The 15,086-nt window shown below is 42.0% G+C and overlaps 1 protein-coding gene across 7 annotated transcripts in view; it reads right to left on the bottom strand.

Annotated features, from left to right (window-relative positions):
• COL14A1 (collagen type XIV alpha 1 chain) overlaps positions 1-14,476 on the bottom strand; it is a 254,139-nt gene extending 239,663 nt beyond the window's left edge. For 3 of the 7 annotated variants that reach the window (XM_039464750.2, XM_039464752.2, XM_039464754.2), the window contains exon 1: positions 12,936-13,153. The gene's annotated coding sequence lies outside the window, so the exon portion shown is untranslated. Of the gene's footprint in view, positions 1-11,344; positions 11,391-12,935; positions 13,155-13,549; positions 13,711-14,147 lie in introns of those variants that run through there. The other 4 variants (XM_074387086.1, XM_074387087.1, XM_039464751.2 and 1 more) reach the window with 4 other exon arrangements.
• Positions 14,477-15,086: the final 610 nt, after the last annotated feature.

Genomic DNA, 15,086 nt, shown 5'->3' with positions numbered 1-15,086 from the left:
CTTGATTTTTTATGGTTTAAAAACATCATGTTAGAAACGGCTATTTAGTTCTCTATTCAGAAGGTATAAGCCAACTTTAGGGAAAGTTGATAATGTTTAATACAAGTGTCCTCAAAACACTGTCACAATTTTACAATCAGTAACATAAAACTAGGCCAATTCGTGCTAATTTGCCCTTCCACTCATGTTTGTTTTATTTAATCTCATTTGTCAAGATAAGTTTAATAATGAGGAAAGGCCCTACGTATAAGCATTAAACAATGCTTACAGGCACCCACAAAATTCCCAGACTAACATAGAGCCAATTTTATCAGAATTCCTTAAATATTTATCCTAACGTTTTTGTAAACCACACACACTCACTCTCTCTGTCTCTTGCCAAGACTTATACACATATATACATACACACAAACCTTGGATAATATTGTATTCAAAATCATTGCTGACTTACAAAACATAAACCATAAACTTAAATGAAATTCTTGTTAATTATGTGATATGCCATATATCCACCAACGCCATGCTCTGAGACAGATTGTTATTTATGGTATTCAATGTTCATTTCAACATTTATTTATTATTTATTTTTTTGAGATGGAGTTTCACTCTTGTTGCCCAGAATGGAGTGCAATGGTGTGATCTTGGCTCACCGCAACCTCTGCCTCTCGGGTTCAATCAATTCTCCTGCCTCAGCCTCCCGAGAAAGTGGAATTACAGGAATTCTCGTCACCACACCTGGCTAATTTTTGTTGTTGTTGTTGTATTTTCAGTAGAGATGTGGCTTCTCCATGTTGGTCACGTTGGTCTCAACCTCAGGTGATCTGCCCACCTCAGCCTCCCAAATTACTGGAATTACAGGCATGGGCCACCATGCCCAGCTCAACAATCATTTATTAAGAGTCCTACTAGGTAACCAAAGCATTATACTTGGCAATAAGAAAGATACAAAACTTCAGACCACATCTTCCCCTTCATTAGCTCACTTAGAGTTAACTGAAAAAAAGATTAGTTGAAAAGCGAACTTTAGGTGAACTCACTTAAAATTTAATTGAAGCCGGGCGTAGTGGCTCAAGCCTGTAATCCCAGCACTTTGGGAGGCCGAGGCGGGTGGATCACGAGGTCAAGAGATCGAGACCATCCTGGTCAACATGGTGAAACCCCATCTCTACTAAAAATACAAAAAATTAGCTGGGCATGGTGGCGCATGCCTGTAATCCCAGCTACTCAGGAGGCTGAGGCAGGAGAATTGCCTGAGCCCAGGAGGCGGAGGCTGCGGTGGCCGAGGTCACGCCATTGCACTCCAGCCTGGGTAACAAGAGCAAAACTCCGTCTCAAAAAAAAAAAAAAATTTAATTGAAAAGCATATTTTATACCAAAGAAAAATGAGAATCGGAGACACATAGCGGAAGTTTTCATATATTAGAAGAGGTTTTACATAGAAGATAAAACAGCATTGTTTTGTGTAGCTTCTGAAAACAGAACTCTCATCAGTGGGAGGCTCCCAACCCACAGGAGTTCTGTAACAACTCTCTAACAATTAGAAACATTGCTTCCCTCTTACTAGAAGTTCTGGGGCAGAAGCTAAGTTTTACCCATAAGAGATGTTATCAAAGGGATTCCTGAATTTGGGGGCCAGGGAACTGAATAAAATGATCTCTAGGATGCCTTCCTCAGCTCCACATTTTATATATATGTTAATATCTACTTTATAGAAAGAGAATTTTACAGTCAGTTGATGATGGAGGTCACACATTTTTGTAGATTAAAAAACGAACCAAAAAAAAAAAAAAACCAGCAACAAAAGAAATAGGCCTAATGTATTATCCAGTGTGTTGGCTTTGAGGGCATTCCTCCTGATTTCTTCTTGCTATTAAACTACTACCCTCCTCACATCGAGAATCATTTAAAAAAAAAAAAAAAAAGATTTTCAGGATTAGCTAATGAGATCTATTTAAAAAGTGCTACAGGAAGTAAGCAGTTATTACATCTATCTGTCAGCATCATGACACAGGAGGAAAAAACTCTAGGAATAAAGACCTAGTTTTGTTACTGCTCCCTTGGTGGTTAGCTTTTATCTCTCTAAGGGAACCCCCCACTATGTATGCTGTGGTGATCGGAAATCAGGGAGAAAGCTGCTGTCTTACTACCATAAAGCATCAGGGAACAGGAATACTAGAGAAACTAGATACTGAGAAGGGAAATGTCAGGATAGAATGAGACACAATGTCGGGGCAAGGGGAGCAAAATCTGCCCTCAAATCCTGGACACTTCAGAATGGTAAAGATCAGTTAATTAGAAAAACTTAATCAGAAATGTGTATGACTTTAATAATGGCGTTTCAGAATACATGAAGCAAACACTAATTAGGACTAAAGAAATTTGAAGAATAAGCAAAGTTGAAGATTCCAGTACTCTTTAAGAACTGGTTGAACAATTAGACAATATATCAGTATATAGATGTGAACAACTCTATTTAACCTAGCTAATATTTGTTGAGTATTACATCCAAGAACTGCAAAAATGTTCATGTTTTTAAGTGTACCAGTAAAATTTAACAAAATAGGCCAAATTCAGGGCCATAAAATAAAACTCAATAAATTTCAAAAGATTGAAAGCATACAGAGTATGTTTCCTGACAACAGATTTAAATTGGAAGTGAATAATAGGCTGGGTGTGGTGGCTCACACCTGTAATCCCAGCATTTTGGGAGGCCAAGGTGTGAAGACTGCTTGAGCCCAGAAGTTTTGAGACTAGACTGGGCAACATAGAAAGACCCCATTTAATTTAAAAAGAAGAAAATGAGTATCTTCATAAATTCAAAATATTTGAAAATTAAACAATATGCTTCTAAATAATCAGTGGGTCAAAGGTCAAATCACAATGGAAATTTTTAGATTTTTGAAAACGAATGAAAATAAAGGTACAATTTTTGAAAATTTGTGGAATGCAGCTAAAGAATTAGAGATTACAAAATGTATAGGTTTAAATGTTTACATAAAAAAGAAAGATTTAAAATCAACGATCTAATTTTTTACTTGAAGCTAGAAAAAGAAGAGAAAAGTAAATCCAAATTAAGTGGAAGGAAGTGATTAATAAAGATAAAATCGAAAACTGAAGAAATAGAAAACATTAGTAGAAATTAACAAAACCAATATTTGCTTCTTTGAAATATTAAAAAAATTAAAAACCTTTAGGAGTGTGATCAAGGAACAGAGACTGACACAATTAACAATACCAGGAATAACAGAGAATATAGCTACTTATTTCACAAATGAAAAAACATTAAAAAGAAAAAATATAAATAACTTTATGCCAATAATCCCAACAATTTAGCTTAATTGGAAATAAACTATTGAAATACTAGTTGACTTGCTAAAACAGACACATGAAGAAATAGAAAACCAAAATAGCTCTATATCTACTAAAGAGATTAAATTTGTTATTAAAAATATTTCCACATGGAAAATTATAGTCCCAGATGGCTTCACTAGTGAATTCTATGAGATATTTAAGGAAAATATAATACCAACCCCACATAAACTCTTTCTGAAAGCACAGGTGAAGGCTAGCATAATCTTTTTTCTTTTCTTTTCTTTCCTTTTTTTTTTTTTTTTTGAGACAGAGTCTCACTGTCATACATGTTATAGTGCAATGGCTCAAACTTGGCTCACTGCAACCTCCACCTCCTGGGTTCAGGCAATTCTCCTGTGTCATCCTCCCAAATAGCTGGGGATACAGGCTCATCCTACCACACCGACTAATTTTTGTATTTTCAGCAGAGATAGGGTTTCACCATGTTGCCCAGGCTTGTCTCAAACTTCTGGCCTCAAGTGATCTGCCTGCCTCAGCTTCCCAAAGAGCTAAAATTACAGGCATGAGACACCACACCCATCCCTCACATAACCTTTTTATCAAAACTAGACAGCATCACAAAAAATAAAAATTACAGAATAACCCTCATGAAATAGATATAAAAATCCTTCACAAAATATTATCAAATAGCATTTAACAATATATAAAAATAGGAATAATGATGACCAAGTAGAGTTTATTACAGCAATATAATATTGGTTTAAAATTTTTTAATCATTTAGCATGTTTAGTATGTTTTTCCCCTCAGGGAGAAAAAGGCTAACCATCAGGCTAATATCCATTAATCATTTAGCATGAGATTTTATACACACATAGGTGTATGTATATAATCTAAATAGGACAAAAAGCACTTCAGAAAATTTAGTACACATTCAGGATTGTAAAGAAACTCAGCAAACTCAAAACAGAAAGGAACTTCTTCAACCTAATAAAGGGCATCAATGAAAACTCCATAGCTAATGTCTTACTTAATGGTGAAATATTGAATGTTTTTCTCCTAAGATCAAGAATAAAATAGGTATGTTAACTATTTCCACTCAACATTGTACTAGAGGTCCTCACCAGTGCAATCGAGCAAGAAAAAGAAAGAAAAGGCAGAAAGAATGGGAAGGAAGAAGTAAACTGACTCTATTCACAATCAACCTGATTGTTTAGCAGAAAATTCTAAGAACTCTACCAAAAAAAAAAAAAAAACCCTACTTGAACTAATAATTTAGAAAGGCTGACTGACAAGATCAGTAGGCAAAAATCAATTGTGTTCTTACATAATAGCAGAAAATAAATAAAAACAAAAAAAGGAAATGTATTTACAGTGACATCAAAAATATAAAATAGAAATTAATATGACATGCAAGGCCTCTATACTCTTTAGCATACAAAAATACAAAAGTGTATTGCTGACAGAAATGAAAGAAAGATTAAATGGAGCAGTGCACCATGTTCATGGGTTTAAAAAAAAAAAGTTCTGTTCAAATGTTTTTAAGTTAATCTATAGATTCAAAGTAATGTTAATCAAAACCTCAAAAAAGTCATGGACAAATATTCTCTTACACAGTTTGCTAAAAGTGTAACTGCTGGTCATAAGGTATGCTTATTCCTTCTAAAAAGTATTCATGGGTCACGCATGGTGGCTCACACCTGTAATCTCAGCACTTTGGGAGGCCAAGGCAGGCAGATCACCTGAGGTCAGGAGTCCGAGACCAGCCTGACCAACATAGTGAAACCTCATCTCTACTAAAAACACAAAAATTAGCCAGGCTGTGGTGTTGTGCATCTGTAATCCCAGCTATTCAGGAAGCTGAGGTGGGAAAATCACTTGAACCTGGGAGATAGAGGTTGCAGTGAGTAAAGACTGTGCCACTGCACTCCAGCCTGGACAAGAAAGGGAGACCCTGTCTCAAAAGAAAATAAAAGTATTAATGGATATTGTCAAATTGCTCTCCAAAGAGATTAAGCCAGTTTGCATACCACCAAAAGTATATGTGTCTGGCCATACATGGTGGCTCACGCCTGTAATCTCAGCACTGTGGGAGGTCGAGGCAGGAGGACCATGAGGTCAGGAATTTGAGACCAGCCTGGCCAACACAGTGAAACCCCATTTCTACTAAAAATACAAAAAACTAGCTGGGCATTGTGGCCTGTAATCCCAGCTATTCAGAAGGCTGATACAGGAGAATTGCTTGAACCCAGGAGGTGGAAGTTGCAGTGAGCTGAGATCGTGCCGCTGCACTCCAGCCCTGGCAACAGTGCGAGACTCCATCTCAAAAAAAGAAAGAAAAAGTATATGTGTCGATTTTTCCATAAACTCATTGGCTCTGGTATTTGCAAATTCTTTCATGTATGAAAAAATTGTAGTTCAATTTATAACACCTCCCATAGCTATAATATGACTGCACATCTTTCATTTAATTAAGATGTCTTTTGATCAGTGAACTCTCTAACATGCCCTTGGTCATTTTTCTATAGGAGTGCTCATTTTTGGTTTTTGTTTGTTTGTTTGTTTGTTTGTTTGTTTGTTTTTGAGATGGAGTCTCACTTACTCTGTCGCCCAGGAGTGTAGTGGTGCAACCTTGGCTCACTGCAATTTCTACCTCCCAGGCTCAAGTAATTCTCATGCATCAGCCTTCCTAATAACTGAGATTACAGGCATGCACTGTCATACCCAGCAGATTTTGTATTTTGTTAGAGACAGGATTTCACCATATTAGCCAGACTGTCCTGAACTCCTCACCTCAAGTGATCTGACTGCCTCAGTCTCCCAAAGTGCTGAGATTACAGGCATGAGCCACCACACCCACCCAGGATTGTTCATCTTTTTGTGAGACATGTTTGCATTTAATATGTGACTCCTTTTCCATCACGTATAATGAAATATGTTACCCAATTTTTTTTTATCTCCTATGGTTTATGACATCAACAGAAGTCTCTTTCTCCTTTGGAATTATAGTATTTTCCTATATTTTCTTTTACCATATATGAAAATTAACTCAAGATGGATTAAAGACTTAAATGTAAGACCTAACATTATAAAAATCCTAAAAGAAAACCTAGCAAGTACCATTCTAGACATGGGTCTTGGCAGTGAATTTATGACTAAGTCCTCAAAAGCAACTGCCACAAAAACAAAAATTGACAAGTGGGACTGAATCAAACTAAAGAGCTTCTGCATAGCAAAAGAAACTATTAAGAGAGTAAATAGACAATCTACAGAAGGGAGAAAGTATTTGCAAAGTATGTATCCAACAAAGGTCTAATATCCAGACTCTATAATGAACTTACATTATTCAACAGGCAAAAACCAAATAACCCCATTTAAAAAGTAGGCAAAGGGCATAAACAGATATTTTTCAAAGGAAGACATGCAAGCAGCCAACAAACATGAAAAAATGTTCCACATTGCTAATCATCAGAAAGATGCAAATCAAAACCACAATGAGATACTATCTCACACCAATCAGAATGGCTACATTAAAAAGTCAAAAAATAACAGAGGTGGGCAGGGTTGCAGAAAAAAGGGAATGCTTATACACTGTTGGTAGAATGTAAATTATACCATTTTCTTTATAAAACTATTATAAAGAAACATATTTCTGTATAATACTATACTACTCAGCCACTGTGGAAAGTAGTTTGGAGATTTCAAAAGAACTTAAAACAGAACTACTGTTCAAATCAGCAATCCTACTAACGGATATATACCCAAAGGAATATAAATAATTCTACCAAAAAGACACATGCACTCATATGTTAATCACAGCACTATTCACAATAACAAAGACATGAACTCAATTAGATGCCCATCAACGACGGATCAGGTAAAGAAAATTTGGTACATATACACCATGGAATACTACACAGCCATAACAAAGAACAAAATCACATCCTTTCTAGCAACATGTATGCAGCTGGGGGCCATAATCCTACGTGAATTAACAGAGGAACAGAAAACCAAGTACCACATGTTCGTACTTGTAAGCAGGAGCTAAACACTTAGTGCACATGGACATAAAGATGAGAAAATTGACACTGGGGATTAATAGGGAAGGAAAAAAGGGGTGAGGGTTGAATAACTACCTATTAGGTACTATGCTCATTACCTGGGTGATGGGATCATTCATTCCCTAATCTTCAACATTACGCATATACCTATATCACAAACCTGTTCTTGTATCCCCAAACTTAAAATAAAAGATGAAAAAAAAAAGAAATAATCCCTTTCATCCAAGTTTTCTAATTTATTGTCATATATTTTCTTTAATCACCATCCAATTATTTTAATTTTCTCCAAGTTAGTGATTGTTTCCATTTTTACTTCTTATCTTATACACGTAGACTTTCCTTATTTTGCTTTTTAAAAGACAAAGGCTGAATAAAACTCACAGTGATTTTTGTTTAAGAGAGAAACATCAAACAGAAGGGGAAAGCAACAGTAAAGTAGTAATAAGGGACGGGAGAAGAAAAAGGAAAATGATGATGAAAAGGACGACGAGGAGGCAGAGGAAACAAAGAAAAAATAAGAGGAAAAGAGGGAGAAGAAAATTATATAAAGGCAGAGAGGATCTAAGATGACCTCTCTGGCCAAATGTGGACCAATGTTGCCTAGATTGGTGCTACTCAAAGTTGCTGGTCTATGAACTGTTACTGGTCCTCAATGAGATAAGGAGCTTATGCCATATGCAAGTTGTCTATGTATTGTCTTGGTTCCTTCATCAGAAAAGCTTTGCTGTGAAAAAATAAAAATAATCTCAGTTGAACTAACAGTGTGCTTGGTGAGCAGTGTGCTTAGTGACATATTTGATTTATATCGTCATGTAGTTTTTGTCTTATCAGAGGCAGGTAACAGTTTGCAGATGGGCACCAGCCAGCAGGAGCACCAAACTTGATCCTTCACCAACCAGGCCTCCAATGAACTGCATCTGTTCCTCATCTTATTGAGATTCTCCAGCTAATTTCATGGCCTCGGTCACTGTTTTAACCTTCTAGATCTTGGGTTACTGCTAGACATCTAGATGGGCAGTTTAACCCATAGTCAAGAAAGTTTAACACACATAGGCAATCGGTAAATATTGATTGATCTAATAATTGATTTTGAATGATCAGGGCTGGTGTGTGTACAGCTAGCAGTTCACTACTAAACAATCTACACTTGGCCTAGGGTCAGTGACACTTGAAATTGGCAGACACTCTGATTCCCAGTTGTGTGTCCCAGTGAGAAGCTGTGTTATCCAGAGAAAACAGAACTGTTTTTTTCCCCTAATGGCATAGGCTTGCAGAGGGGCTACCTTTTTTCTAATTTACAGAAAGACTCTATTAGGTTAGCAGCAGCCCTGTGAATTACTCAAATGCAAGGAATTCGACTGTAAACTAGCCTCAGATATACAGCTGCTCAAACAGTATTAAACTGATGCTGTATGTTCTAAGTGATAGAAGGTAGAACCATCCCAAAAGTATGACAAATTGGAATGACAGCTCCTTGACACAGGAATGTTCTTCACCTGGCTTTCTTTTCTCTTTTCATTTTTCCAACACTGACATAGTTAATCTGTCAGAGAAATGAAAGATGATTTTTAACTAAAATGGACATCTAAGCTACCCTTTATGGAAAGCTTAGACACCCTTTCCTTCAGGAAGCTTTTCTTGATCTTCTAAGTGTGGGGTCAGATGCTCTTCCTGTTTCCTACGGTAGTAATCTTTATTTTCCATTCTGTAGCACTGAACACTATACTGTAGTTAGCTATTTGAGTTTCCATTTGCCAAAGCACATTATTCACTACTGTATTTTGAATACTTAGCACACAGTGCCAGCACATGGTGGGAGGCAGGGCTGGGAAGTGGAGGAAGAACAGAAGCAACCTGCAGCAGAATATCATTTTTAGACATCAATTCAATGTGCTCCTCTTTGCAAAAGCCAAAGGCAAATGGCCACCCAGGAATAGATCTTTATCCAATAAAGGGTCGGTCCTCTGACTGCTCCTAGATAAAGACACACCCTAAGACATTTCAATTGACTTAGCAAAGCGCAGCCTACCTCTGGACCAATTTTCATAAGCAACTCAGGTAATTTCTAGGAGAAATGAGGGAAAACATTGCTCTCTAAAATTCAAAGGGACACCTCTCAGGGTAGCTCCGACAAAGGCCCATAGACAGAAAAGACCTACTAATAAAAAATTACCTTGAGGAAATGGGGAGGCTAGGCTCTAAACTTTGACTTAAAGAACGCTCAGAACTTCCCATAGACTGTTTTATTTCTCACGGGCTGCCTCAGCCTCTCAAGTAGCTGGAATTACAGGCGCCCACCACCGTGCCTAGCTCATTTTTATATTTTTAGTAGAGATGGGGTTTGCCATGCTGGCCATGCTGGTCTCCAACTCCTAATCTCAGGTGATCCACCCACCTCAGCCTCTCAAAGTGCTGGGATTACAGGCATGAGCCACTGTGCCTGGCCCCATATAGACTTTTCTTAATCATGTTTCTGTCATTTGCTGGCTTTGTGATCCCACGCAAGGTACTTTTTATTCTTGAAGCTTAGCGATTGCTAAAGGAGAAATAATATTTGCTTCCCCAAGTAACTGGGAGGCTTAAGTGTGTTTCTAAAAGAGAAAAAGGCAGATACCCAATAAGTACTCGAAAAATATGCCAACATTTCACACACACACACACACACACACCTGCCACAGGAACAGGATGCAGTTTGGTCCATAACAAAAGCTTGGTGTAAACAGAAAAGTAACTGGATCCCTGCCACTTTTTATTTACTTACAGGAGTCAAGGAGAACGATGATTTTCCTAACATCCAGTACTATCTCAAAGCAAATCTGCCAAGAAGAACGTTTATTTTTGTCACTTTCCTTTAAACTTTCTCCACTCCACTGTCAGTTCCTTGGGGGGATCAACTAGTGCCTCGTTTACCAATAACTTTGTCTCAATGAACTATCATAATCCCAGATAGTTTGTTAGCTCAGTGGTGCTCAAACAGCAACACTCCATCATGTAGCAATTCAGGAAGGTCCTTGTCCTTTAAAGGGATCTTAGGTTACACCAGACAGGCCAGGAAAACAGCAGTCATTTGGCTGAGTTTGGATAAAAGTGACTGCAAATGTGGCTTTACAGTCGCATCGCTGCAGAAGCTGTCAACTGAAAACGGGCAAAAGACATTTGTGTTTTACCATGTGACACCAGGAAATATTTAAGATTGAAAGGGCAACTCCCCAAGTGGTCTTTTTAATGGGCTAGGGGCTCTCCCTAGTGTCCCTCAAGTCAGATCAATTTGTTCAGCTCATTTTTAGGACCAGCCCTGGCTGATTCTGAAAAATCAAGACATGCGTGGAGGGCCCCAAGAGTTCTCTGAAATCCTCAGCTGGACGGTTCACAGCAGGACACGTGCCAAGAGGCTCCTCCCATCAATCCTGAAGCCTGGGATCCATCCAAAACTGCTCCAGGAATCCTGATGGGTTCCAAGGAATACTTCCCAGGGAATTACTAAGAGGCCTTACCAGTGGGGCGCCTGTCCTTTCAAAGGGACCCATAGGAGGTCAGGGCTGCAGTGGAGATTCAGGTCTATCCTGGCTCAGGGCTCCCCAGGAAGAAAGAGAGGATGGATACCCAGTGTTTACTGAGAGAGCAGGAAAGACAGCCTGTACATCATGGATGATCCTTGAAAATACTTTGCTAGGTAGAAGGAGCAGTCGCAAAGGACCACATATTGTATACTTCCATTTACATGAAACATCCAAAATAGGCAAATCCATACAGACAGGGCAGCAGGTTAGGGAGAAATGGGGAATTACTGCTAATAGGTACAGGGTTTCTTTTTGGGGTGCTAAAATTCTAAAATTGTGGATTTACTCTGCTCTGTAAACAAACACTAAAAATTATTGAATTGTACACTTTAAATACGTTAATTTAAGAGGTATATGAATATCTCAATAAAGCTGTTTAAAAAACAAGCAAACAAAACCATCCAGAAGTTTACCTTATAATAACGAAGCCTTGAGTTCACAGGAATCCAAGTTGCTCTTCTGAAAAACCAAATATCCAAATGCTGTTCATTCATTCATTCATTCATTCACTCACTCTAAACGTTACCAGTGAGTTCTCTATGTGCAGACTGGACCACGTTGTCAGAAAGAGAACACCAGGTCCTTCACTGCATCCAGTTTAAAGCCTGTTTGCTGGATTTGAGTACAGTGTCTCTATCACCTACTGCAAGTATTACAAAAAGGGCCCTCTCTGTCGCTCAGTAAAGGAGGGGCCCCGGGACCTTTAACAGGCGAGTTTCAGGAAACTCCATTTTCATTTCTGCACTGCCCTCCACAGCCACCAAAGTCTTACTCCCATCTTTGTCGGGTTCCTGCCCCTACTCCCACCCCCTTCAGTTGCTGCCAACAGAGGACTCTCCAAACTTGCAGAAGGAATGGGACTCTCAGCAGCAGCTCCAGAAGCAATGCTTAGGGGGAAATCCTGTGAGAGGATTTCCCACAAGCTTCATTTGGACACTTTCGTAAGAGCAGATCCAAAACCCTCCGGACCTTAGCAGAGCAACCCTGAGCCACAGATGACCCAAGAACCCAGCACTAAGATCTGAGCGCCTGTGGTCCTGGACCTGCTGGCGGCCTCCAGGCCCTGGTGTGAGAGTGAGGCCACTGTAATGGCCCCATGGTGCTCTTTTTAATCGAGCCCTAACCCTGTCCCCACTGGGCGAACTGTGCGCCAAAGCCCAGCTGCCCCGGATGCCCATCCGCCCAGGCGCTGCGTCATAGGCGGCTTGTCGGGGCGCGGGGTGCGGGGGGTGTCAGAGAGATAAAAGGGGGCAAATGAGAGGTCGACAAGCTAAAGCGGAGAGGATCCTCCAACATTACAATCAAGCGGTGTCTCTCTCAAAACCACAGCCTCCTGGCTTCTGGCACCAACGCAAAACGCACGAAGCATCCCAGCTTCCAGGGCAGAGAGGTAGAGGAGCGTCTACCGCCCCCATCCATCATCGCACTAGCTGTTTTCCTTTGCGTCCAGTGCCTGGTCCCTCAGCTAACAAAATCTGTAGCAGTGCCAACAGGTGGCTGGGTAAGTTTCATCCCCACTGATCTCCATCAGCGGCTCTCCCAAGCTATCCCAAACACAAGCTAAATAAAAACAGCGTATTTGTAATGCACACCCAGCCCTTCAAGACCGATCCCACCCAAATTAAGCCCCTTCTGTATGGAAATGCTGGAGCCACCACTGTCCGCAGCCAAACGCAGCTTCTTCCCGCCACACGCTCACGTCACCCAAACACGGGGAAAAGCTTCCCGGAGCAGCACACGGTATTTCCACGATCTCTGCGCTCTCGCCACTCAATGCCTCTCATCTCCCTGCCCCACGAGCCCCACCAAGAGGCATACAGGTGCACCCGTCCCGTCCCGTCCCATCCCACCCCAAAGGTCCCCAAGCCATCCTTGGGCGCGCTTGTGTAAAGAAAGTCCATGGAATTGCATTGCGTCTGCAGGTGGTCCGCTGTTTTCACTTTTCCTTCCTCAAGAATGGACTTCGAAGCAGAACCGAAGAAGAGCAGAGAAAGACGAACTGACCTGTGCTGGGCAAGGTTCCAGCCCAGGTTGGGAGCTCTCGGCGCCTAGGGAAGATCGAAGTTGCACCGCAAGTTGGTCCTCGGCGGCGCACCACCCTTGCTCTCTTCCCTCCGAGTACCCTTTTTAAATTCGCCTTTCTCTCCTTCTCCCGCGGCGCTTGCACTCCCAGCCTCCTGGAGCTGCCTCCGCCTCTCCAGCTGCGCGCCCAGGATCAGATAAGAGGAAAGGAAGGCCCGCCGGCAGCCAATTATAGAGCTGAGGGTAGCCGCGGAGGCGGGAGGTGGGGAGGTGGGAGGCAGGCCTAAGTCCTTAACGCCCCCCCACGTTCTCTCCTCCTCCACTCCCCAACCCCCGCCCTACCGGAGACGTCGAGGAGCCAGCCCCGTGTTACCCACGCGCTCCCCTACCCGGAACCTGGCAGTCGCCCCAGGTGCACGCCGCAGCCGGGTGTGGCGCTCCGGGAGCGAGCCGGGCTTTTTCCCTTCCACAGGGGCAGAAGCTAGTGCAAGCTCTCAAGCCAGCCCCCCACCCCCGCCCCCGGTGGCTTTGGGAGGTCTGGAGCCCTCCGGGTTTCAGGTGCTGTGTGCCCACTTCCCCATTCTCAAAAGACCGACCTTGCCTTCCCGCGTCAAAGGCTCCGAGTGAAAGAGGTATCCACCGTAAAGGCCCCCTTGGAACCTCCTCTTCTCCCTCTTCCTCTTCTGAATAAGCCCAAGGGCTCTAAAACGCCGAAGCAGCGATGCCCAAACTTTAAGGCGCAGGGGAATCGGCTGGAGGTATCGAAATTGACATTTTTGTAGGTTGCAAAAGGACGAATATCGGCTGTTTCATGTGGTTATAACTCGTAACCTGCCGATTCCCCACCCCACCCCATCCCACCCCACCCGCAGAGATTCTGGTTCAAGGAGCTTGAGCTAAGGCCTCGGACCCTGCAGTTTTCACACCCCCTGGTGGTTCAGATCTTTGCAGACCATGCTTGGAGAGGCTCTGCCCTGAGCTGGGAAGAACAGGAAGCCACCGGGCCCGGCGCTGGCTCTCCGGAGACTCGGTCCTCGCCTGCTGAGTGGGCCCTCTAGAAAAGTCACCACCTTTACTGATTTTTGACCCATATCCCCCATCCTGCACGCCCGATTCTTTACAAATGTTAGGGGGACGTTGGGTGGAAACTGAGAATTCAGCAAAACCCTATTTTGTGAGAAAATACTTTCTTGCCTTGGAAAAACTGAAAAGAGTATTTCACCACCACCAAAGGCTGGTGACGGAGCGAAGAGAGAGGAGGGCAAGTGGCCCTCTTAGGTTTCCAAATTTGCCTCCATCATGCCCAGCTGAGAATCCAGACAGAAGGGCTGCGATTTGCAAGGTGGTCCCGCCGACATTCCAACTGCCCAGTCTGCTGCTAGCCACCTCCTCTGCCCACCCGGAATGTGTTACTTGCATCCCCGGGCGTGCTCCGAGCTGCAGCAGGGATCCTGCGGCTGGAGGCAGTGGAAGGCCCTCTCCAGCCCCCACCGCCGCCGCGCGTCTCTGGGTCTCGCTAGGAATTGGCCTCCGTTTAGCTACAGGGCGCGGCAGGAGCAAGGCGCCCTTCGGCTTCCGCGCTTCGCTGAACGCAATTCTCTGGCCGACGTAGCTTTTCAGGAGACCAGCTCAGAGTCCAGGGACTGCGAAGAGAGAGCGCCACCTCGCGTTACGCGGGTTCGGGAGAAGCCGGACCTAGGACCCCCATTCGCCCTAGATCCACAGGCAGGGACTACAGTGCCTGAAATGATTATTTTATTCTTGAAGACAGCCACCATTTTAGTTAGATCTTTTTCCGTCTGCCCTCATAAAAGTGTCTCATCCTCATACTCTGATTCCCCTTTTCACTAATAACAACGTAGTCTTGTGCTCCTTTTTACCAACATTCAGGTGACTAGCGTAAGCTTTTCTTACACTTCCCTCTGGGGAGGTAGTTGCAATGTCAGCACGAAGTTTAAGTAAAAGATAGGAGGAGTTCCAATCATTTAATTACAGAAAATTGGGAATGGGAGGTTCCCTGATGATTTTAAAATGTGAAATATGTGTGTAAAAACCCATAAATAAGCTTAATATTTGCTTGACAAAAGTCTTATGTGATGATTTGTATTGATTTAGTAACCGTATAAAATGGGC

The sequence above is a fragment of the Saimiri boliviensis genome, chromosome 15 (genome assembly GCF_048565385.1).
Source record: "Saimiri boliviensis isolate mSaiBol1 chromosome 15, mSaiBol1.pri, whole genome shotgun sequence".
NCBI lineage: Eukaryota > Metazoa > Chordata > Mammalia > Primates > Cebidae > Saimiri > Saimiri boliviensis.
Note: the sequence above shows the minus strand (reverse complement) of the source record. Positions and strands in the feature narration are given on the sequence as shown.